Source organism: Erinaceus europaeus, chromosome 13, assembly GCF_950295315.1.
Source record: "Erinaceus europaeus chromosome 13, mEriEur2.1, whole genome shotgun sequence".
NCBI lineage: Eukaryota > Metazoa > Chordata > Mammalia > Eulipotyphla > Erinaceidae > Erinaceus > Erinaceus europaeus.
This window is the reverse complement of record NC_080174.1, coordinates 31,566,800-31,593,413: the sequence shown is the minus strand read 5'-3', so window position 1 is coordinate 31,593,413 and position 26,614 is coordinate 31,566,800. Positions and strand designations below refer to the sequence as shown.

General features: G+C 37.6%; 1 protein-coding gene across 5 annotated transcripts in view; it reads right to left on the bottom strand.

Moving 5' to 3' along the window:
* BACH2 (BTB domain and CNC homolog 2) overlaps nucleotides 1-26,614 on the bottom strand; it is a 524,461-nt gene that overhangs the window by 343,724 nt on the left and 154,123 nt on the right. The gene's annotated exons all lie outside the window — the stretch shown is intronic.

The following is a 26,614-nucleotide window of genomic DNA, read 5'->3' as shown; positions in this document are numbered from 1 at the left end:
ACTTTAGGAGAACTGCTATAGCTTACAATGGAGGGAGTCAGAACTCTGATGGTGTGAATGGCATGGAGTTGTACTTTTGTTATCTTGTAATTTTAGAAATAAATATTAAATTACTAATAAAAAACTGGCCAATATCTTCACTAACTGCCCAACACTTTATATTAATAAATAGATGAAATAGAAATACAGAGAGACTTATAAGGATATGAGATCAAAGTTATTCATTTATTTATGTGTTCATTCACTTATGACATTATGCATCAGGATGTTTTCAGAAACAGAAAATTTGAATTGATTTAAACAAGTAAGTGGGCTAACTACTCACACAACTGAGTTGCCTAGTGGTAGATTTGTTCCCAAACTGGTTTATTTAGTAGCTCAATAACATCATCAAGGTTTCAGATTCTTTCCATGTTTCTATTTTAGTTTGCTTATATTAAACAAAAATTCACCCACTTGAATCAGGGACTGGGGCTAGGACCAGCTTCTTTTTTTTTTTTTTTTTTCCTCCAGGGTTATTGCTGGGCTCGGTGCCTGCACCATGAATCCACCGCTCCTGGAGGCCATTTTCCCCCCTTTTTGTTGCCCTAGTTGTTGCAGCCTCGTTGCAGTTATTATTGCCATTGTTGATGTTGTTTTGTTGTTGGATAGGACAGAGAGAAATGGAGAGAGGAGGGGAAGACAGAGAGAGAGGGGAGAGAAAGATAGACACCTGCAGACCTGCTTCACCGCCCGTGAAGCGACTCCCCTGCAGGTGGGGAGCCCGGGGCTTGAACCGGGATCCTTACGCAGGTCCCTGCGCCACGTGCGCTTAACCCACTGCGCCACCGCCCGACTCCCTAGGACCAGCTTCTTTAGAGCAGCTGGAAGAGAGTAAATTCTTAATCAAATCAGTGATACACTAACAAGAAAGGGGCTAATGGGCATTGCGCTGGCTGCTTAAGATATCTGTAGGTGATCTTGCAATGATATCCACAGAGCATCAATTATGTGTCTTTTCCTGTGTGGACATTAGAAACATGAAGCCAATGAATTGCATTTCTGTAGGAGCTTAGATTAGTGGAGGAAACAAGTATTAAGGAAACAACCGTGCACAGAAAAATAAAATTACACCTATGATGTGTGCTTGGTATATGGGAAAGGCATGTGATGCTGTGGAAACATCAATAGGGGCCCTAGGGTAGATGAGAAGGAAGGTAATCTCTATAAGGAAGGGTAAGTGGAACTGTTGAGATGGGAGTGGAGAAACATTTTAGTCTCAAAGAATCTATGAAGTAGCCAAATGGAAGAATAGAATATGGTACGTATAGAATATGTGGCCAGATGGAGAGCAGACAGAAAGGATGAAAGCTTGGAGCAAGATGAGTTTGAAGATGAAGTAGGAAGGAGCCAGGACACATGATTTGTATACAGTGGAGGAAAATATTAACACAGACACAGTTTTTGTTTTTTACAGACACAGTTTTAACACTTAAAATTTTAAATCTTTCACCCATAATGAAATTTATATATAACTGAGATCTAATATGTCTTGATACAGAAATACTCTGAAAATACTGAAATGCCATTCTCTGTCCTTTTAAAGTGAATACTTCAAGATACTCCACTTAAAGTATCTCAAAAGAAGTCCAGGTGGTAGGAGTCAGTAGTAACAGGGTAAGACATAGATAGACCTAGGGTATGAGTTTAAGATGGAGTGGTGTAGTTGTAACCGACTGGGAAAGAAAGGAAGTAATTATAGGGTAAATGGTAAATACAGAGTAAAAATGATCAAGCTAACCATCTTCTGCTCTTAACGATAAATTTATTCCTACCACATGGATGAACATGTCACTAGATGAGCTCTCAAGACTCCAAAATAAACATGCAGAGTTTGACAAAAATCATCTCAGAGAAAGCTTGACCCTTTTGAAATGATATAATAAATTGCCTAGTAAAAAGGCAATCTTTTCCCCACTGGAAAATCAAGTATGTGCTCTAGTAGAATGAAAGTCATGGGCCATGGTAAATCAGGTACTCAAAAAACAGTTAGCAAAACAAGTTGCAAAACAATTAACATATATGAAAAAGCAAAGCAGCACTAGCCATACAGCTGACTTAATGCTAAGAAAACTGAGTGTGTGTTAGAAAGGAAGAAAAGTGAAAACATACATAGGTATTAGAAAAAAGAAACAAGTCTGAAAGATAAGACAACTAAAAAGAAAGTCATATATCAACAATATATATATTTACACATACACATAAACACACATATACATATATATATAATAAACAACACAAATTATTGAGTCTGTACTATTCTGTAAAAATGAGAAAGTGGTTCATAGACAGTCTATGTCTTTTCCAGACTCCTGAATGTTAACACAAAACAGTGAACTTTGGAGACAGTCTTCAGAATAGGCACCTAACCTATTTTTGCTAAATCAAATGTAGCTGGTAACTGAGAGCCTTTATATACTGTAGTAACATAGAGAAAAGGAAAATGGATGATGAAAGGGAATTTAATTCAATGAGCTTGTGATATTATCCTGTACAAAACTGGGGAGGGTAGAGCAACAGAGACAGGTTGCAAACACCCGCACAGGGACTACTTTGTTCCATTTTAGTCTTATCAAATTGTGTCTGTATTTGTAACTTCTACCCTAAAAAGTAAGAAAAATTGACAAGAAAAGGTTATCTGAATGGAACAATGGTCTTTAGTGAAGTGTCAAGCACAAAGAGACTCGTCATTTCTTTCATGAAGCTTTCAAACAAAGTATGCTTGCTCTTGACATCTGCTGATGAGCTATAGTTTCCTCTTTTTCAAAAATTCAAAGCTTCTCTAAATTAAAAATAAGCTTGTTTTCAGGATCTTATAAATGTATGTGTATAAAATTCAAAGTTTTAAAAAGGGAGTTACCATAGAAACACATAACTCACTAAAAGAGCACCCTATAGTCTCTTAAGGGGACCCAGTACCATAGATACTTATTCAGAGCCTGTGTGTGAATATGAGGCCACAGACAATGCATAAAGAATAGCCAGCATACACACTAAATAAATACACAAATTAAATAAGTCAAGTTCTTTAAGTAAGGTTTGATGAGCTCCTTTGTGTGTGTGTATGGGGAAGAATCATGTGAGCTGAACCCTGTGGTACAGCTAGAATGCAGCTATCCTGAAAAGATTTATTTAAAACACAACTCTGTAACAATCTAGGCATTGCACGCAGTTATCACTGTGGATTGTTTTCCATAATTTCTTTTAAAATGTGCATGCAAGTCCTAGGAACAGTACTCACAAAAATAGCTTTATTTTTATGAGTGGAATAGACTTAAGTAAAAAATAAAATAAAATAAATGTAACTCTGTATCATAGGCTCTTCCAATTCACAGTCTCAGAATACCTGACAAACATTACCTCTTTATTAGAAACTCCAGTGCTGTATTCCAAAAAGGCCACCTGATGACCAGACAGATTACATTTCTTCAGACTTGGTCTCTTGACACAAAGGAATCATTTTGGAATAGTATCTTAACTTGGAGACTTGAATTGCTTAAAAGTTGTTAGTGAAGGCCTTCTACCTTTGGCTTTTACTAAAAGAGACTAAGGCATAGCCCTTTGAAAGTGGAGTGTTCCCCACATTTATTACTTTTTGAAAAGTAATAAATCAGGTGATTTTGACAGACTCTGTCCCTTTCTCAAGTCCGTACAATGAAAGTTAGACATTAAAAAAATGTTAGTCATCTCAGCCACAGCTTGCATCAAGGTATTGATCTTTTTGACAGTAATATTTATCTAGTGTTAGAACAAAATGATTGCCAATAATATTAGTTTATCATAATAATGATACTTTTCTGATTAAACACAGGCATTTCAAAAACATTAAATATTTAGTTTCTGTTGGTAAAGTATACCCACTGCTAACAAAATCTAATGAAAGGGAAGACTTCTACGTCATCAAATCCCAGATGACTTAAGTCTGAATGTATTTTTAATGAATATACCAACATATGTGACTATAACAAACTATCATGATTAGGCACAGCTTGCAGCTGATTAAAGTCATTCAAGGGCTGACTTCAAATTCTTGGTAGCATGGTACAAGTTTCACCAATTGGTATCATTATGAAAAAAAAAATCAGAAAGTTAACATCCCACAATCTCACTGCTGAATGCAACAGATGAAAATATAACAGAGTTAGAGTGCTGAGCTGGTGTAGTGGCTCCACACATGGAATCTGAGGTAGACAGAGCTTCAGGTTCAAAGCGTGTCCTCACCAGAAGCCAGTGGTTCACTGCACTGGGGAAAAAAAAAAGAAAATATAATAGAGTGGAGGACTATAGAGCTCATGGCAGAAATCACACACTGATCACTCTAGAACCACTTGAAGGCATTGTACAACCAGGTAACCAACTAGAACCTGGGTGGTAGTTATAGATTTGAAAATTTATACAGGAATTGGAGCTCCTCTGGTCCATCGAATGTATTCTACTTGAAATCTCTGATTTCTACTCATTTTTAAATATTCAGACCAACATGGAATTCCTTAGGATGCTTTTCTGAGTCTTCAGCTCAGCTCAGTTTAGGGACTATGCTCCACTGTTTTTCCTTAATGGCCAGTTTAGTACTTTTCCACTTATTTTCAGTCACTGGTCTTCTCAAAAGTTGCCTAGTTTCATACAAAATTTCTCTAGGTAAGTGACAAGAGAAGAGTAACACAATAAAAACAGGAAAGAAAGTAGGGCACCAAAGTAAAAACCCTGTGGTGAGGGGGAGGGTGGAAATGCTGCTTCCTGGGCCGGTGGGGGTTGGGGGTGGTTGGGTGGGATGGGTCACAGTCTTTTGGTGGTGGGAATGGTGTTTATGTACACTCCTAGTAAAGTGTAGTCATATAAATCACTAGTTAATTAATATGAGAGGGGGATAATTAATTGTATGTCTCAAAGTTTTTAAAACACCGACTGAGTCTTTTTAATATATAGGCTGTGTATTTGATATGCGGACTCTCTCAAAAGCCTAGACCAAGTAGATCAGAAGCAACCAATAGCACAGCTATATACAAGATACTGGGTACTGTACAGCAAACCCTAACAAAAGCACTTTTCAAAGTTAACTCAATTACCAAATAATGTGATGATAACATTAACTATCCACTGTCTTTTTGAACCCTAAGACAGCAGGAACCTCACATCTCCACTATAGAGCCTCTACTTTCCCCAGTCCTGGAACCTTAGAATAGGGCCCACTTTCCTGCATGCCTCTCCCAATCCATATCAAATAATATTGCATCAGCCAATGGCAACCTAATCAACACAATGATTGCCACCTCAACATGCTTCAGCTCAGACTGTGTCCAGAGACTTCAGGTGTGGAATGACAACCCTTCAGCTTCATTACTCGGGTAAGATCTTTCCTTTCATAGTATTCTCTAATTCCATCCCAGGTGGATCACTTTCTAACAAAGTCCCAAAACCTAGATATACACCAGGTTCTGTGAGAGAGAGCATATGTTCACACGTATACATAAACTACTGCAAAATATATACCTGAAAGCAGTACACTAGAGTTTGCAGTGAGTACCCCCCCACAACACTTTCTCTCCACTATTCCAAGCTTTGGGTCCACGATTGCTCAACAATTTGTTTGGCTTTGTATGTTAACTCTCTTTTCAGCCACCAGATTTCAGATGCCATCAGGATGCCGGCCAGGCTTCCCTGGACTGAAGACCCCACCAATGTGTCCTGGAGCTCGGCTTCCCCAGAGACCCACCCTACTATGGAAAGAGAGAGGCAGACTGGGAGTATGGATCGACCAGTCAACGCCCATGTTCAGCAGGGAAGCAATTACAGAAGCCAGACCTTCCACCTTCTGCAATCCACAACGACCCTGGGTCCATGCTCCCAGAGGGATAGAGAATGGGAAAGCTATCAGGGGAGGCAGTGGGATATGGAGATTGGGTGGTGGGAATTGTGTGGAGTTGTACCCCTTCTACCCTATGGTTTTGTTAATTTATCCTTTCTTAAATAAAAAATTAATTAAAAAAATAAAAAAAAAATAAAAAAATGAACAGGCAAATAGGGGAAGGAATTAAAGAACAAAGCAGTTCTATCAAATGTTGGTTAAACAGATCAGTGAAATATTTCATGATATTAACAATAAAAACGTATGTGGACGTTTACCCCATGTGCAAGGGAAGCAAAACTAAGATTGAACAAATGGGACTTTATCAAATTAAAAAGCTACTATATGTCAAAAGAAAAGCCCATAAGGATAAACAGGAAACCTAGCAACTGGGAGAAGCTATTTGCATACCATACTATAGACAAGTGGTTGATACCAAACATCTATAAAAAACTCATACAGCTCAATAAAAGGAAAAAGAACAACCCAATAAAAACGTGGGCAGAACTTATGAACAGAGAGTTCTATTTAAAGAACTCTCCCACAGACATATGTGGAAATTTTCCAATTCACTTACCACTAGAGAAATGCAAATTAAAACCACATTGAGATACCACCTCATACCTGTGATAATGGCCTTCATCAACAAAACAGGAGAGGATAAGTGCTAGAAAGGATGTGGAGAGAAGGGAATTCTATTGCACTGCAGGTGGGAATGCAAACTGGTACAACCACTATGGAGAACAGTATGGAGAATCCTTAAACAAATACAGATAGAAATGCCTTTTTCCAATAATTGCCAATTCCACTGCTGGGCATTTATCCAAAAGAGATAATAACATTAATTTAACGGGATATATGTACCCCCATGTTCACAGCTATACTATTCACAACAGCCAAAATTTGGAAGCAACCAAAACTTCAACAGATGACTGGATAAAAAAACTTATGGGACTTCATCCCAAGAAACTGGAATACACATTTTACTCAAGTCCACATGGGTCATTCTCAAGGACAGACCATGTTAGGCCACAAAGACAGCACCAGCAAATTCAAGAGCATTGAAATGATCCCAACCATCTTCGCTAACCACAGTGGAATGAAACCCACACTTAACAATCAACAACAGATTAGTAACAGTCCCCCAATGTGGAAGCTCAACAGTACACTCCTTAACAACTACTGGGTCAAAGAGGAAATAAAGGAAGAAATCAAAATGTTTCGAGAGTTCAATGAAAATGAAGACACAAGCTATCAAAATATTTGGGACACAACTAAGGCAGTACTGAGAGGGAAGTTCATAGCCATACAAGCACACATTAGGAAACAAGAAAAAGCACAAATAAACAGCCTGATTGCACATCTTAAAGACCTAGAAGAGGAAGAACAAAGGAACCCTCAAGCAACCAGAATGACAGAAATCACTAAAGTTAGGGCAGAAATAAATAACACTGAAAATAAGAAAACCATACAAAAGGTCAATGAAAGTAAATGTTGGCTCTTGAAAGGAGCGAACAAAATCAACAAACCTTTAGCCAGACTCACAAAACAAAAACGGGAGAAGACCCAAATAGATCGGATCGTAAATGAAAGAGGAGCTATGACCACAGACACTGCAGAAATTCACCATATCATGTGAGGCTTCTATGAACAACTATATGCCACCAAGCTAGAGAACCTGGAAGAAATGGACAATTTCCTAGATACCACGAACTACCAAAATTAAGTAGAGAGGAACTAGATAACATGACCAGGCCCATCACAGCTAATGAAATTGAAACAGTTATCAAAAACCTTCCCATAAATAAAAGTCCTGGACCAGATGGTTTTACAAATGAATTCTACAAAACCTTCAAAGAAGAACTAATACCCCTACTTTTATAAATCTTCCAGAAGGTTGAAGACACTGGAATACTCCCTGCCAGCTTCTATGAAGCCAATATCACTCTGATACCAAAACAGACAGGGACACAACCAAAAAAGAAAATGGCAGACCAATATCTCTGATGAACATAGATGCTAAAATACTGGACAAAATTCTAGCCAACCGGATAAGGCAGTATATTAAAAAGATTATTCATTATGACCAAGTGGGGTTTATCCCAGGGATGCAAGGTTGGTTTCATATATGGAAATCAATCAAAGTAATCCACCACAACAACAAAAGCAAAACCCAAAACCACATGGTCATATCAACAGACGCAGAGAAAGCCTTTGACAAAATACAACATCCCTTTATGATCAAAACACTACAAAAATGGGAACAGATGGAAAATTCCTCAAGATAGTGGAGTCTATATATACCAAATCTATAGCCAATATCATACTCTATGGTGAAAAACTGGAAGCATTTCCCCTCAGATCAGGTAGTAGACAGGGCTGCCCACTATCACCATTACTATTCAACATAGTGTTGGAAGTTCTTGCCATAGCAATCAGGCAGAAGCATGGGATTCAAGGGATACAGATTGTAAGAGAAGAAGGTAAATACTCCCTATCTGCAGATTACATGATAGCATACATAGGAAAACCTAAGGAATCCAGCAAGAAGCTTTTGGAAATCATCAAGCAATAAAGTAAGGTGTTAGGCTACAAAATTAATATTCAAAAGTCAGTGGCATTCCTCTGTGCAAATACTAAGTTAGAAGAAGTTGAAATCCAGAAATCAATTCCTTTTACTATAGCAACAAAACTATAAAATATCTAGGAATAAATCTAACCAAAAAAGTGAAAGACTTGTATACTGAATATTATGAGTTACTACTCAAGGAGCTTGAAAAAGACACAAAGACATGGAAAGATATTCCACGTTCATGGGTTGGAAGAATCAGCATCATCAAAATGAATATAGTACCCAGAGCCATATACAAATTTAATGCTATCCCCACCAAGATCCCACTCACATTTTTTAGAATAGAACAAGTGCTACAAATGTTTATCTGGAAGCAGAAAAGACCTAGAATTGCCAAAACAATCTTAAGAAGAACAGAACAGAACTGGAGGCATTACACTCCTAGATCTCAAATTGTATTATAGGACTGCTATAATGAAAACTGCTTGGTTTTGTTGAACATGAATAGACACACTGACCAGTGGAATAGAATTGAGAACCTAGAATTAAAGCCTCCAGACCTCTGGACATCTAATCTTTCACAAAGGTGCCCAGACTATTAAATGGGGAAAGCAGAGTCTCTTCAACAAATGGTGTTGGAAAAAATGGGTTGAAACATGCAGAAGAATGAAACTGAACCACTTTATCTCACCAAATACAAAAGTAAATTCCAAGTGGATCAAGGACTTGTATGTTAGACCACAAACTATCAGATATATACAGCAAAATACTGTCAGAACTCTAATCCACACAATTTTTAAGACATCTTCCTTGAAATGAATCCAATTACAAAGAAGACTAAGGCAAGCATAAACCTATGGGACTACATCAAATTAAAAAGCTTCTGCACAGCAAAAGAAACCACTACCCAAATCAAGAGACCCCTCACAGAATGGGAGAAGATCTTTACAGGCCATGCAACAGATAAGAGGCTAATAACCAGAAAATCTAAGAGCTTGCCAAACTCAACAAGAAGACAAATAACCCCATCCAAAAATGGGGAGAGGACATGGACAGAATAGTCACCACAGAAGAGATCCAAGAGGCTGAGAAACACATGAAAAAATGCTCAAAGTCTTTGACTGTCTAAGAAAGGCAAATAAAGACAACAATGAGATACCACCTCACTCCTGTGAGAATGTCATACATTAGCACATGCTGGAGAGGTTGTGGAGTTAAAGGAACTCTCCTTTAACTCCACTGCTGGTGGGAATGTAAATTGGTCCGACCTCTGTGGAGAACAGTCTGGAGAACTTTCAGAAGGCTAGAAATGGACCTACCAATGATCCTACAATTCCTCTCCTCGGGATACAGCCTAAGGAACTCAACACACCCATCCAAAAAGATCTGTGAACACATATGTTCCTAGCAGCACAATTTTTAATAGCCAAAACCTGGAAGCAACCCAGGTGTTCAACAACAGATAAGTGGCCGAGCAAGTTGTGGTATATATATATACACAATGGAATACTATTCAGCTATTAAAAATGGTGACTTCACCATTTTCGGCCAATCTCAGATGGACCTTGAAAAATTCATGTTAAGTGAAATAAGTCAGAAACAGAAGGATGAATATGGGATGATCTCACTCTCAGAGAGAAGTTGAAAAACAAGATCAGAAGAGAAAACAAGTCAAACCTGAACTGGAATTGGTGTACTGCACCAAAGTAAAAGACTCTGGGGTGGGTGTGTGGGGGTGAGAATACAGGTCCAATACGGATGACAGAGCACCTAGTGAGGGTTGTATTGTTATATGGCAAACTGAGAAATGTTATGCGTGCACAAACTATTGTATTTACTGTTGAATATAAAACATTAATTACCCAATAAAGTAATTTAAAAAAAGTTATGGGACATATACTCAGTTGGGTACTACTTAGCAATAAAAGATGATTTTACAGCCTTTGGGATAAAGTGGATGAAATTTGAGAACATTATGCTTTGTGACATAAGCAAGGAAGTAAAATAAAAACCACAGCATGGTTTCATTCATATGTGGAATTTTGATAACTGAAAACACACACCTGAAACAAACAAGCTAACTAAATACAACTCATATTTAAATTGTGGAAAACTATAACGGTTATATAGCAAGGTGGGCAGGGGCGGGCAGAGACTTCTGGTGGCAGGAAAGGGGTGAAATTACAATCCTACTGATTTATATTCTCATAAATCACTATTAATGTGACATATCAGAGGGTCAAAAGATTTAATATTTCAAGTTCTCTGACTGTACCATAGCTTTAAGTCCATCAGCCTTACTATCTAGTATCTCAGATTTATAAGGTGATGAGACTCTTGACACTGGGCATAAACTTTATTTAAGGAGTAATAAAAATATATGTGCATATACAGCTTTTTAAACATCTAAGAAAACTACAGTTTTAGGCCAGATACATTAAGACCATTTGGCCCTGTCAGTATCTAAAATAAGAAAATGTTCAGATGCCACTAAAGATTCGTCCTGAAATGAGTGCAGCCTGCAACGTTCCCAGTTATGATCATGAGCTGCGAGTTTAGACCAATAGGGACTCATAGGCTACACAGCTCTGGTGCTAAATATATATGCCCCCTGGGTCAGATGGATAGAAGTAAATAGTTAATTCTATCCACAGAATATTTTCAAGAATGAGAGCTACTCTATGCTCTCATCCAACTTTCTAGCCCCTTTTCTCTACTGACACCATTTTCCCACACAATGTTTTTAATCTAACTTCATGCTAGATATCAAACTCAAGTAGGGACTATCATAGATGTGGGCCCCTGGAAACATGCCTAGGATTGCCTTCCTAGCTTTCTTCTACCCTAGGATTCCTGATCTCATTTTCTCTGTTCCTACTTTTTGGTTCCTGTTCATTAACCTTTTTGTCTCACTTTATGTCCTGCCATCTTCCAGATACCAAGTTGCAGATGCTATCATAATTCTGTCCTGACCTCTCCAGATGATTTCACCAATTTGTCCTCTAGCCTTGCCTCTTCAGAGCTCTACCCCACTAGGGAAAGACAGAGACAGGCTGGGAATATAGATTGATCAACCAATATCCAAGTACAGCAGAGAAGCAATTACAGAGCCAGAACTCCTACCTTCTTCACCCCAAAACCAACTCTAATCCAGTGGGGGAGAAGTGATTGGAGGAAGAGTATAAGAGGGCTCTGAGGGAGTTGGGCTGTAGCGCAGCGGGTTAAGCGCAGGTGGCGCAAAGCACGAGGACCGGCATAAGGATCCCGGTTCGAACCCCGGCTCCCCACCTGCAGGGGAGTTGCTTCACAGGCGGTGAAGCAGGTCTGCAGGTGTCTATCTTTCTCTCCTCCTCTCTGTCTTCCCCTCCTCTCTCCATTTCTCTCTGTCCTATCCAACAACGACAACAATAATAACTACAACAATAAAACAGCAAGAGCAACAAAAGGGAATAAATAAATAAAATAAATATTTTTTTTAAAAAAGAGGGCTCTGAACTCAAGCTCCATCCAGAGAGAGAGAAGATAAAAAGGGGAGAGATATTTGGATGAAGTAACAGGGTCATGTGTGGCTTGGAGGGGAAGAAAGGAAGAAAAAGGGGGCGATTATATACAAATGTAGATAACTATCTGTAGAGATGGTGATTAACCCATGTCTGCAACCTTGGAAGAACCAAGATGGACTGCATTGAGTGATCAGGGACTTGGAACTCTGTGTGGTGGTGGGAATAGTGTGGAATTGTATCTCCTGTAAAGGCATCATTGATGTGAATTTCTACTTTGGCTATTTCCCTCTTTCTCCTTAAGGAAGTGTGAAAGCTTTGCTGACTTTCTGGTAAACATGACTTTGTTGTGAGAATATAGTTAGTGAAGTTTTCTGATAAACATTTTTCTTATTCTTTAAGTGGATATAGCTTGAATTTTGTTGTAGTTAGGTCTTCAGTTCCTGAAATATATAACTTTCAAACTAGCATTAAGCATATTCACTTGTTAGGAAAGAGGAATACCCTTGATAACTTCACAAATCTATGTTCCAATTTGGATTCAGTTCTTCACTCTTTCTGTCCAGCTAGTCTAAAAAGCTGTGGAAAGAAAAAGCAGTTTGGCAAGAATGGGGAGGCAGGGTGGGTAATTGGGTGGATGAGTGACAGAGGGGGTAGGTACTAAAAGAACATAGTCTTTGATCCTGGTGAATTACTTTCTAGGAATCTCTCCTCAGGCCTTAGTACCTAATGAAATAGTTCCTACTTAGACCTAGATACCCTCCTCACCTACCTTCCTTTGTACTTCCCTCAATCACTCCAAAGCTAACCTTGTCAGACAAAGTAAGGACTACAAAAGGGCAAGAGACTGGCATACTTTAATGATGACTCTTAGTCACTACCAGGCCACCCCATCACCTGGGGCCCTAGTTAGGGAATCCTGGGATTCCCACACAAACATAGTGGGCCTAGACCTCTACAGGATCCGTCTCACCACTGTCACTGATCATATCCATCAGGAACAACATAATGGACCTCTTTGTGGGCCCCTATAGGACCTTGCCTTTAATGTGGATAAACAAGGGTAGGAACATTCCATTCTCTGAAGGGAGACTGGATAGCATACTCTGCCTATCATCCGAGGATGAGGGGTTCTGAAATTGGCGCAGCCTGGAATGTTCCTAGCTGTGACCACAGAATGTGAACTCAGACCTACAGGGATGCAGAGATTGCATAGGCTCCTGTGCTGACTATGGGCTCCAGATCAGATCTACGGGGTTTATAGTTAACAATATTTATATACTTTCCCCATATTTCCCCATATACTCTTCCCTGATTCAGCTTTCTGGTCCTTTTTCCAACTATGACACCATCCCCCCAGACTGCATGTTAGATGTCAGGAGCAGGCAAAAACTAGTTGGGTCATGGGCCTCTTGGAATATACCTAAAATAGACCTAGTAGCTTATTCCAAAATGGAGACCCCAAATCTCCATCCACAATATTCTTGCCTTTAGGTTCATGATCAGTCAACAATATGCTCTGCTTTCTATCTTAACTCTTTTTCAGCCACCAGGTTCCAGATGCTACCATGATGCCAACCGGACTTCCCTGGGCAGGTTACCCGACCAATGTATCCTAGAGCACCACCTCCCCAGAGTCCTGTTCCACTAGGGAAAGAAAGAGATCGGCTAGAAGTATGGATGAACCTGTCAACACCCATGTTCAGCAGGGAAGCAACTACAGAAGCCAGACCTTCCACCTTCTGCACCCCATAATGACTCTAGGTCCGTGCTCCCACAGGGTTAAAGAATAGGAAAGCTATCAGGGGAGGAAATGGGATATGGAGTTCCAGTAGCAGGAACTGTGTGGAATTGTACTCCTCTTATGCTATGGTCTTGTCAATGTTTACATTTTATAAATAAAATATTAAAAAAAAAACTTTGTTAAATTTCCAAAAGGGGGATTAGTATAAAAATCATGCAGATTCAAATTATGGAGAATTGTTTTGCCATTAAAATTTAAAAACAGTAATGCAGACTGAAATGAATTGAATAATGATTTCCACAGCACAGTAAATGAAAAAAGAACAAGTTTCAAAAAAAAAAAAAGTTTAAGCATACAATGTACATGGGGAAAAATCTGGAAGGTTCTATATTAGATATTTATCACATTTAAAGCTTTAATAATTTTTTGACAGTAGCTTCTGGCCAAATCAAATATATAAGAGGGTTGTCTGCTAAGTAGTTAGGTCCAAAAAATTAGTACCTTCTATTGTAAAAAAGATTACCACAGATAAATCAAAAGCACCATTTTCCATGTTTACATAGCCCCTTAATAACTCAACTAATATAGTGTGTATACCTGCTGGGCAATACGTAACTTCAGATTTGGAAATTAACTTTGATATTGTTATTCTCATTTCCTACATTTGGTTTTCCTTTTCATCACTAAAAATACAACAGTAGCTGAAAACCCAGTTTTGAAACAAAGGAATGATGTATGATTTAACATTGAGATTGTGAACTATCCTCAGCATTTTGTTGGAGAGAATGGCTTCTCATGATAGGAAATACCTTGTGGCAACCGGATTTACTGATTAGTCTCCATAGCACCTTGGAGCACAGCTTGGGATCCACAGAATAAAATATTAACAGCTGCTATCTCTTGGGTTATAGGTCATTTTAAAAGTATTTTATGAACCTTTCCCAATAAGCATCTGTTAATTTTTAGAATGAGAAAAACCTTTAAAAAATTATATATATTCTCAAAAATTCTTTTTTTTTCCTTTAACTTAAACTTCAAATATTTATTTATTCCTCACTGTTCCATAGGTTGGGAAGTTCCAAGATCAAGGCTCTAGAAAATCTAGTGCCTGGTAAAAATCCCTATTTGGCTCATAGATAATTACTGTCTTCTTGCCATAAAAAATAAAAAGATTTTTTTCTTTTAAAAGAAGGTATATATTCTGTTCTCTTCCATTTTTTATTCCCAGACATATATAAGTATGCACAATATTAAAAATTGAGAGTCTTGAATGGTGCCCTAATGACTAAAATAAAGCCTCACTCCTAATAACTTTCTGCAACAACTCTTTCTATTCAGAAACCCTTTCCTGATACTTACACAGATAGAATCAATGAAGTCACTGGTGTCTCAGGACACTAACCCAGTCACCCTACTTCCTGTGGGTAGCCACTACAATTATTTAACAATAGACTCTCTGTCCTTCAGCTGATGTGCTTGTAATAGAGCATAGTCATGCCCTCATGGGAACTGAGCTGTAAATGGTCTTTTGCTCTTGGTTTGCAGAAGTTCAGTCTCTGGACTAGTGGTGTTCTTTTGAAAACAGCACCTGCTGCTTTTCACCTTCCTGTCTACTGCTGCTGTCTTTAAAGTCCCTACTACACTCTTTATTCCTTTCTGGTTACTTCTGCTGTTTGTCTGTTTTCACACTAAAGAAAGGAATAGTCTTCTATAACTTCACTATTTATGATTTTCTGAGTCGACCCAGTATAATAAGTAAAACAGAAATTTAGCCTCTATTGATGAGTATTTTGTTTTATCTCTGATAGGGATTTCTGGAAAGAAAGATACATTTTCAGTTTAATGCTATTTTTTTTAATTTGAGCATTTTTCAAAAAGTTTTATTTTATAGAACAGAGAGAAACTGAGGAGGGAGAGGTAGGGGGAGAGAAAGAGACAGAGACAGAAAAACACCTGCAACACTGCTTTACCACTCAAGAAGCTTTCCCTCTGCAGGTGGGGGCTGGGGACTTGAACCTGGGTTCTTGTGTATGGTAATACAAGCACTTAACTCAGTGCACCATCACCTGACTCCTATATCTGAGGATTTTTTAAATTTTGGTGTTGAAGTTTTATTGTGGTTCACATTTTCAAATGATTTACTTTCCTACTAAAGAAGAATTGTTAAAAAAATTTTTTTTTCAATCTAGGAACAGTAACAAGTATATAACATCATTTTCAATTTAGTCCTTACAAATTAACAATGGTAAAATGGTAGAATGTAACTTTTGACATGAACTTTAAATAGAAAATTAAATAAAGAAACTTAAAGAAAGAGTCTTAAATATATTCCTTTAAAATGGAAAAAAAAAAAAAAGATAAAATCTCCCAACCCTCCTTTATCTGCCTAATTATTCCCCATGGCACTAACCACCTTGTAACATAGTATATACTTACTAATTTAATGTCTCCTCCAATTGGAGTGGAAGGTCATCCAAGGCATGACTTTTTGTGTATATCAATCACTCTTTTATCTTCAGTACCAAGATCATTCACTGCTACCCTATCCCGGCCAAATACTGGAGCCAAGTAAGCATTTGTCGGAGAAATTTAAGTGAATTAGTAAGTATTTTTTCAACCAGAGCTTATTGCTGGGGCTCAGTGTATGAGGACTCTACTGCTCTCAGAAGCCATATATATCCTCCCCTCTCTCTCCTTCCCTCCCTCCCTCCTTTCTTTAATGGTAGAGACAGAAGGGAAGAGAGAGAAAGTCACTTGTAGCACTGCTCCAGCACTGATGAAGCTTTCCCCCTACAGGTAGGGAGTCCATTCTGGAAACAAGTAATTGAGCACAGTCATAGAGCATGCATGTGCTCTACTGGGGTGTGTCACTTCCAATTCTGTAGTTAAAGATCCTTAAAGACCTTTTATAATTTATTTCAGAGAATCAAAGAAAAATACTTTTCAACAAATAAATAAAATTGCTAACCAAAATTGGATTTTTATTGGGGTAAAATTTATTTTATTGGGGTAAAATTCACAAATAATAAGATTTAATTTATTAATAAGATTTAATTTATTTAATCCCTTTCTGGGAGACACTTCAATGTTCAAATAAAGAGTATTTGTAGTTGTCAAAATATGACAAGTCCATGCAGAATACCTAAAGATGCAGTGGGTAAGCATTAAAAACATTCATGGTTAAACTGCAAGAAAGCAAGAGCCATTGATAAAGGCTATACAGGACAAGACAACTAGCAGCCAGGAAGATAAGTAATCTCTGAAGCAGGCAAGTACACTGGAGACACAATCCAATCACTGGTGTAGGTTTTAAGAATCTGTGGGACAGGAGATAAGTCTAGTTCCCACACAGGTGTGAGGGTGGAAGCTAATACTTTAGAAAGGTAAAATCCACAATGGGCAACTTAAAAAATCTTTCGTAGAACATAAGAAAGAAAGGATAAACTTTATTGAAAGACAGTAAGAAAAAAAGGGCAAAATTTTCCCCAGAAGACTCCAAGCCTAGCAAACTGTCTCTTAAACACAAACATTTATGGTAAAAAAAAACAAAAGACAAAAAACAAACAAAAAAACCCTCCTATGGTAGCAATAATGCCCTCAAACATATGGAAGTAATTCATGGAAAAATAAAACAAATAGAAAAAATTAAGATGATCTAGAACACAAATGCATTAATTTATTTCACTAAAAAAGCAAATATAATTGGTAAAACATACTAAATAGCTACATTTTTTTTCTGGCTTAAAAAAATCAAGGATTTCCAACTAAATTAAAAGTAGAAAACATATCTGGGGTTGGCGAGATAGCTCACTTGGAGGGATGCCTGCTTTTCCATCCATACAACCCAGGCTCAACTCAGGTCTCTCTGTCTCTCTCTCTGTTTGAAAAAATTGGCCTGGAATGGTGAAGCATTGGCAATGACCAAAAGAAAGAACAAATAAATGAGAGAAGAGGACATAACCACAAAAATATTTGTATATGAATGTTCATAGAAGTTTTATTAATAGCTGTTCCAAACAGAAAAAAAAAATCAAATGTCTATAAATCTGTGAACTGAGTAAAGAAATTGTGGTATATTCAAATAATGAAATGACACTCAGATATAATGTTACAGCATGGATGAATTTCAAAAATGCTGAACTAAAATGGAAGGTTAACCAAAGATTACATATCAGTGTATGATCCCATTTCTATGATAATCTAAGGAAGACAACAGAATAGTGATAAAAACCAGATCAGTGGTTTCCTGGGGCCAGAGAGGAGGGAAGGAAACTAACTGCAAAAGGGCATGGGGAACTTTATGGTGTGATGGAAATGATCTATATCTATTGTGTTGGTGGTTACATGACTGTACACACTTGTCAAAATCTACCACACTGTACACTTACAATGTGAGCATTACAGTCTATACTATATCTTAACTGAGCTATTAAGAAAGTCAAAATTCAGTTATGCAAGTAAGAGGAGGCAAATCTAAACATTTGTATTCTTGCAATAAGGGTAACTGAGTTAATTACACAGAAATACATAGGCAAACTAAAAATAACAGTTATTAAAAGTAAATAAAAATAATAAGTAACTAAAATCTAGCTTAGTTAAAATAAATTTATATAAAAGTTATGACAGAGTTATTTATTTATTTATTTATTTATACTAGAGCTTTGGCTTATGGTGGTACAGGGAACTGAACCTGGGACTTTGAAACCTCAGGCATGAGAGTCTCTTTGCATAATCATTATGCTATCTCCCTTGTCCAGAAAAAAAAAATTTTTAAAGGTCATGACACATTAATTTAATTCACTAGAGAGGTACAAAAATATTATATGTGCAACATCATCTTCAAACAATAAAATTAAAATTCTCAGACTCTCAAGGAGAAACTGACCACAGGACAACCTTACTTGTGGATACAGATATAAAATTCTTGAAATTAAAGTTTAAAAATTTATAAGAAAAATAACATGCTTAAATTAGGGTTATGCTCATAATTTAAGATTACTTCAATATCAATCAATGTTATTCATCACATTAACAGATTAAAGAAGAACTTACGGATGAAGAAAAAGCATTAAAGTGGAGTGACTTCTTGATTCAAATTTTATTAGTAAAAAAAATTAGGAATAACTTTCAACTTGGTAAAAAGTCACAAAACAATTCTATAGGAAATCTACTCTTGAAACTTTTAAATCAGTGCCAATAAAGTCAGTGGAAAGATAAAGTTCCCTATTACCACTTCATTCAACACTGAATATTTTATCAGTACAGTAAAACATGAGAAAGGAATTAATACATCACAGACTGGAAAGAATAAAAACCTAAGCTATCATAAGGTAATATAGGTAGTATAATAATATAAACTTATAATAATAAGTTTATAACTTATTATTATACATTTATAATAATAAGTTATTTATTATAAGTTATTATAACTTATAATAAATAATATAATATAAATATTATAAAGGTAGTATAATAATATAAACAGGAAACTTTAAGAACCTATACCATGTTTGTCAATAAATATTTAATTCTTGGAAAAAAAGATTCTATAAATTATTTTATTAGAAATACAAAAAGATTACCATATACATGATAAAATAAATAACACTCTCATAGTGAAATAGCTATATATATATATATAATAGGATAATAAATACAATGAAATATCATAAAGATAAAAATTAATGAGCTAAAGTTATACATATTAATACAGAGGGCTTTAGAAAGTAGTTTTTGGAGAGAAGAAAAAAATAATCAGTATGAGTCCATTCATTGGTTAAAAAATAAGCATAACACACACACACACACACGAACACACCTCACAGTAAAACTAAAGGAACACAAAGGAATAACAATCTGAAGATGCAGGAAAGTATCTGGGAAGAGGAGAACATGATAGTAGAAATGCACAGAGGTTTTAATAGTCGTGACAATGCTCTGAGACGAGTAGTAGCAACACAGGTATCTCCTTAATGAATATTCCTTAAAATGTACTAATATGTTTTACATCCCCCTTCTATATGTAAAATTTAGCATTAATTACTTTTCCTTATTTAAGACTGAAAACCAGAGAGTCATTACTGAAATAATAAGAAACCAAATATCTTAAGATATTTAAAGGTACATACAAAATCACTGTTTTTTGTTTGTTTTTGTTTTGCCTCCAGGTTTATTGCTGGGGTTCAGTGCCTGCACTAGGAATCCACTGCTCCTGGAGGCCATTTTCTCCATTTTGTTGTTGTTGCTATTATTATCATTATTGCTATCATTGTTGTTGGATAGGACAGAGAGAAATTGAGAGAGGAGGGGAAGACAGAAAGGGGGAGAGAATGACACCTGCAGACATGCTTCACTGCCTGTGAAGTAACTCCTCTGAAGGTAGGGAGCCAGGGGGCTTGAACCAGGATCCTTACGTTGGTCCTTGTACTTCACTCCATGTGTGCTTAACACAGTAAGCTATTGCTTGGCCTGAAAAATCACTGTTTTTATAACTACTTACATAAGGCAGGAGGAAAAACAACATATGAACAGATAAAATGATAAGGAAAGAACATCGTAATAAGAAATGCCCTGAAAGATTGCATTCTTTATTAAAAACAACTTTTCAGTGGAAAAACAACTTTTCTTTTAAAAGTAAATGTCAGAAATAATATAGGCAAAAATAATGGACTTGAATTAGAATTTGGGCCTCTTTAGGCTTCCCTGCTTATGTTAGCTTCCTTCACCTCTGGTGAAATATAACACACAAAACATGAGAAAACGTGAACCACGTCATGTGAAACCTCACCCAACCTACGCCCTGGAGGGAAGGCTGTGCAGTTTATGTAAAGAACTGGAGGGGGTTGTCAAGATTCTGGATTCTCTGGGCCTGCTACTGACCAGCTACAACTCAAGGCTATCTCAAGCTTTCTCACTAGGGAGTACACCATAGTTAACAGATTGCACATCACAGCCTCACTCATATGGCCCTCTAAAAGCTGATAAGAAAGTACTGCAGATCATAAATCTTACTCCTTGTATTCACTGGTCTTGAACCACCTTTTCCTTTACTGAACAACTAACTGAAGAAAGGATATCAGAAGCCATTTTACCAGCACAATTGCATGAAGTCAATCAGAGACCCTTCACAGAAATGAAAATGAACAACCTTGCATTTAAATGTGTAGGGTGTGATACCAACCGAACCTCCACCCTCCTTCCTGGGGAAATGCAAAGTTAGCTGTGGCCTTTTTGCAAACCTCGGAGAAGATGAAATGTCAGCTGTAACCTTGAGTTTCCTGGCTTCATTCCACTTATCTCACCACCTTACTATTATCTAAACTGGCATTTTGGTTATTGATATACTATATTTAAACATCACCCTCACTCAGACATCATGCTACAAAAAACAAACAAACAAACAAACAAAAAAACCGCTGAATCCTACAATCCTACAGCTGTTCTTTCTAGAAACAAACAAAAAAAAAGTGTTAACGTTTTTAAAGGGAAAAATCTGTTTTTTCACAGATATCTCCTGAGTCACATTGATGGGCCCTGCTTACTAGCTAAAGTGAGTCAATGCCAATTATTCTTGTTGTTCTCCTTTACACATACTATTGAATTTAAGTAACTACTCCTTCCTATCTCCCTCCTACCTCCCCCCACCCCACAAAAAAAAAAAAAAGACTGCAGAGAAAGCAATGTTCGCTTGGAGGAAGAGAAATGAATTATTCTTTTTTCATTGTTGCTCTAAATCAAACCCTTATAGGAACATATCTTTGTGGTTGTGTGTTATGGAGTCCTTGAAGTATATCTCTAGGAGAATAATTACTGGGTCATATTGAAGGACTATCTCTAGCCTTGTGAGGATTCTCCAGACTGTTCTCAACAGAGGTTGGACCAATTTGCATTCCCACCAACAGTGTAGAAGGATCCCTATAACCTCTCCAGCATTTGTTGCTGCTGTATGCCATTCTCACAGGGGTCAAGTGGTATCTTAATGTTGTCTTTATTTGAATTTCTCTGACAATCAGTGAATTGGAGAATTTTAAAAAGTTTATTTATTCCCTTTTGTTGCCTTTGGTGTTTTATTGTTGTAGTTATTACTGTTGTTGTTGATGTCATCATTGTTGGATAGGACAGACAGAAATGGAGAGAGAAGGGGAAGACAGAGAGGGGGAGAGAAAGATGGACACCTGCAGACCTGCTTCACTGCTTGTGAAGTGACTCCCCTGCAGGTGGAGAGCCGGGGGCTTGAACCGGGATCCTTACGCCGGTCTCTGCGCTTTGCGCCTCCTGCGCTTAACCCGCTGCGCTACGTCGGACTCCCTGAACTGGAGCAATTTTTAAAAGTTAATTTATTTGTAAAATGGAAACACTGACAAGACCATAGGCTAAGAGGGTACAGTCCCCACCAGAGCTCCATATCCCATCCCTTCCTGATAGCTTTCCTATTCTTTAACCCCGTGGGAGTATGGAACCAGGGTCATTATGGGGTGCAGAAGGAGGAAGGTCTGGATTCTGTAACTGCTTCCCCGCTGAACATGGGCATTGACAGGTCGATCCATACTCCTAGCCTGTCTCTCTCTTTCCCTAGTGGGGCAGGGCTCTGAGGAAGAGGAGCTGACCTTTAACAATTTTTCATGTGTTTATTAGCCTTTTAGATCTCTTCTGTAGTGAATATTCTGTTTATATCCTCTGTTCATTTTTGGATGGGGCCATTTGCTTTTTTGTTGCTAAATTTGCTGAGCTCTTTGTATATTTTGGTTATTAGTCTCTTGTCTGATGTATGGCATGTGAAGATCTCCCATTCTGTGAGGGGTCTCTTTGTTTAGGTGATGGTTTCTTTGGCTGTGCAGAAGCTTTCAATTTGATGTAGTCCTAATGATTTGTTTTTGTCTTCCTTGCAATTGGGTTTGTATCATCAAAGGTGTCCTTGAGGTTTAGGTGGGAAAGTGTTCCACCAATGTTTTCCTCTAAGTATTTGATAGTTTCTGGTCTAACATCCAGGTCCTTGATCCATTTGGAGTTTTTTTTTGTTTCTGGTGAGATAAAGTGGTTCAGTTTCATTCTTATGCATGTTTCAACACAGTTTTCCCAGCACCATTTAGTGAAGAGAGCATCCTTCCTCCATTTATATTTTGGGTCCCTTTATCAAAGATTAGATGTCCACAGGTGTTGAGGTTTAGTTCTGGGCTTTCAATTCTATTTCACTGGTCTGTATTCCTGTTTTTGTCAAATCAGGTGCCCAACAACAGATGAATGGCTGAGAAAGCTGTGATTGATATATATACAATGGGATACTACACAGCTATTAAGAACAATGAACCCACCTTCTCTGAAACACCTTGGAAGGATCTAGAAGAAATTATGTTAAGTGAGATAAGTCAGAAAGACAAAGATGAGTGTGGGATGATCCCACTCATAAAGAGAAGTTGAGAAAGAAGAACAGAAAGTGAAACTCAAAACAGGATCTGACTGAGTTTGGAATAGGGCACCAAAGTAAAAATCTCTGGGTGGAGGGTAAAAGTAGATATTTAGCTTCACTGGGGGCTAGTGGGTGGTGGTGGGGGAGGGACCTTTGGTGGTGTGAATGGTGCTGACTAACACTCCTATTAACTTGTAGTCTCATATATCACTACTTAATTAATATGAGAGGGGGAAAAGGATATAAATTACGGTGAGGTCATGTATGATATAGCAAATCCTACCAATGGGATTTTCAAAGTTAACCCAATTGCCAAATGATTTGGTTATAGCTATAACTATTTATTGCCTTCTTAAGCCTTAAGATAGCAGGAACCTCCCACTTCCTCTATAAAGCCCATATTTCCCTCAGTCCTGGAACCTCTAGGGTGGGGCTCACTTTCCTGCATCCTTATCTCAATTCATACCAACTGATACTGCATCTGCTGGTCCCAACCTAATTTATGCAATGAGAACCACCACCTTGCCATGCTTCACTTCGGACTGTATCCAGAGACATCAGGCGTGTAATGTCAACTCTTCATCTTCATTACTCGGGTGAAACATTTCCTATTTCCTTAATACCATTTTGGGTGGTTCACTTCCTAATAATGCCCCGAAAACTAAATACAGACCAGGTCCCATGAGATAGGGCATATGCACACATGTATCTATAAATTAGGGCAAAATATATACCTGAAAGTAAAAGTGCACAATACTTTGCAGTGAGTCAATAAATGAAGCAAGCCAAGTAGAAGGACCAAAAAGACACCATACAGTATCTAATGAATAGTTTCTACTTAGATCTAGATACCCTCTTCACCTACTTCCTATTATACTTTCCTCAGTCACTCCAAAGCTAACCTTGTCAAAGTAAGGACTGTAAAAGCTGAATAAGGGAGGGGCAGAGCCAAGATGGCAACTGGAATGTAGTAGCACCCATGGGCTCTGACATAAACTGCTAGAAAGCCTTGAAATCCTGGCCAACAGTGGGACAAGCAAGGAGGCATCCTAAAGGTAGACCAGGGAGGTGATTATAATTCAATTTTGGTTAAAAATTAGAGCAAAAAGAAAGGAAACTTCTTGATTATTTCTCTCAGCCCCCTCTCCCCATAACCAGACCCTGGGGGTAGGGAGCTGCTGCTAGCAGCCTCCTCATGGAGCTCCTTTCTTTACCAAGATTCCTGGCCCACCGGGGTGCCATTAAACCCTGCTTCCAAATTTCTAGGCTATTTCTCTTGTTCCTCTGAGTAAGGGACTTAGACCCATTCAAGTGACAATTAGCAATCAAGCAAGCCTCACCCAGCCTGCTTGAAAGTTTTTTTTTTTTCCTTTTTTTCATGTTTGTTTTGTATTGTGTTTTCTTTCTCTATCAGTTGTCTAGACTAAATATACATAGGCTAACAGGGAGTTGTCCAAGCTGTAGACCCACTGCTTGGGCTTTTTAATCTGTTCTATTTTACAAATACTATTATATATACACGCATATCCCTTCGCCCCCCCTCAGGTGACCAAAATTAACTCTTAGTATACTTTCCATTGCTAGATGACAAGAATTATCACCCACTGTGAGAGAAACTTGTCTCACTTTTCATACCTCCTCTATACACTATCACCCTTCACCCACCTCCAAGCTAATTAAAAAAAAAATATATATATATATATATATATATATACAACTATCCTTTCACTGTTTTTTTCCTTTTCTGTTTCCTTCTTTTTTCTTTTCTCTATTTTTTCCCCCGGTCTTCCTTTCTCCCTTCCTCTTCCCTCTGCCTTTTGAATCCACTGATACTTATTTGTGAACTATTTCAGGGAAGAAGTCTAACTCAGAGTGAACTCTTTTTGTGTGTGTCTCTGCTCTACTTCCCCTTCCACTCCCTAGAATCTACAGTGGACAGTAGATTTGATAATTGTCTATTCCTGCTATCCCTTTTTTCCTTTCTCTTTCTTATTCATTTAGATTTGGTTGCTATTTTTTCTTGAACTAGAGACATTGTGGGACTAACTGGTATTGGTTAAATTGCTTCAGTCATTGCTTTAGTTACTACTAACTACTAAGCTACTGTAATTTCTGAGGGTAGTGACTGCATTTGTCATAAAGATATTTAGTATAGTGTGGCTTGTACATAAAACAAAGCAACTGAGAAACAACACAACATAAAAATAAAAAACACATTAAAAGTGGGTAGATCAAGAGCAAATAAAACTGCTAATACAATGAATGAAGACAAGAGCCTAGAAGAAACTACAAATCAGCCAGAAGTAAACATAGATAAGAAAAGCATGCAAGCAATAATAAGTTTATTAATCACAGAAATGAAAACAACTTTGGAGGAAAGGAATAGCAGTATTAGGGAAACAACAGATGAGACCCTCAAGGAAAATACTAACTAACTTGAGGCAACTAGAGAACTGAAAGCTGAAATAGCTGTAATGAAGAAAGCAGCTGAGGGAAGGGAAAGCAGACTAGCAGAAGCAGAAAACAGAATTAGCCAGACAGAGGATGAGCTAGAGAAAACTAAGACGTGAAAGAGCTCAAAAAGAGATTGAGAGACACTGAAAACAACAACAGAGACATATGGGATGATCTCAAAAGAAGTAACATTCGTATAATTGGCCTGCCAGAGGAAGAAAGAGAGGAAGGGGGAGCAAGCATTCTAGAGGAAATTATAGAAGAAAACTTCCCAGACTTGAACAACAGAAAGGACATTAAGATCCAAGAGGCTCAGAGAGTCCCAAACAGAATCAACCCAGACCTGAAGACACCAAGGCACATCATAGTCACAATGAAAAGAAGTAAGGATAAAGAAAGGATCCTAAAGGCTGCAAGAGAAAAACAAAAACCCACATACAGGGGAAAAACTATAAGACTATCAGCAGACTTCTCTACCCAAACTCTAAAGGCCAGAAGAGAATGGCAAGATATCTATGGAACCCTGAATGAAAAAGGGTTTCAACCAAGGATAATATATCTCACTAGACTTTCATTCAAACTAGATGGAGTCATCAAAACCTTCTCAGACAAACAACAGTTAAAGGAAGCAATTATCACAAAACCGGCGCTGAAAGAGGTTCTAAAAGACCTCTTATAAACAAGAACATCACTATAATACTTGTAACATATCAAATAAAAACTTGTTGAACAATGGCACTACAACACATTAAATCCATAATATCAGTAAATGTCAATGGCTTAAACTCACCCATCCAAAGGCACAGAGTGGGAGGATGGATCAGAAAACATAACCCAACCATATGCTGCTTGCAAGAATTCCACTTGACCCAACAAGATAAACACAGACTTAAAGTGAAAGGATGGAAAACTATCCTACAGGCTAATAGACCACAAAAAATGGCAAAAACAGCCATTCTCATCTTTGACACAGTAGATTTTAAATTAAATAAAATCATAAAAGACAGGCAAGGACATTACATAATGATTAGAGGATCAATCAACCAAGAAGATA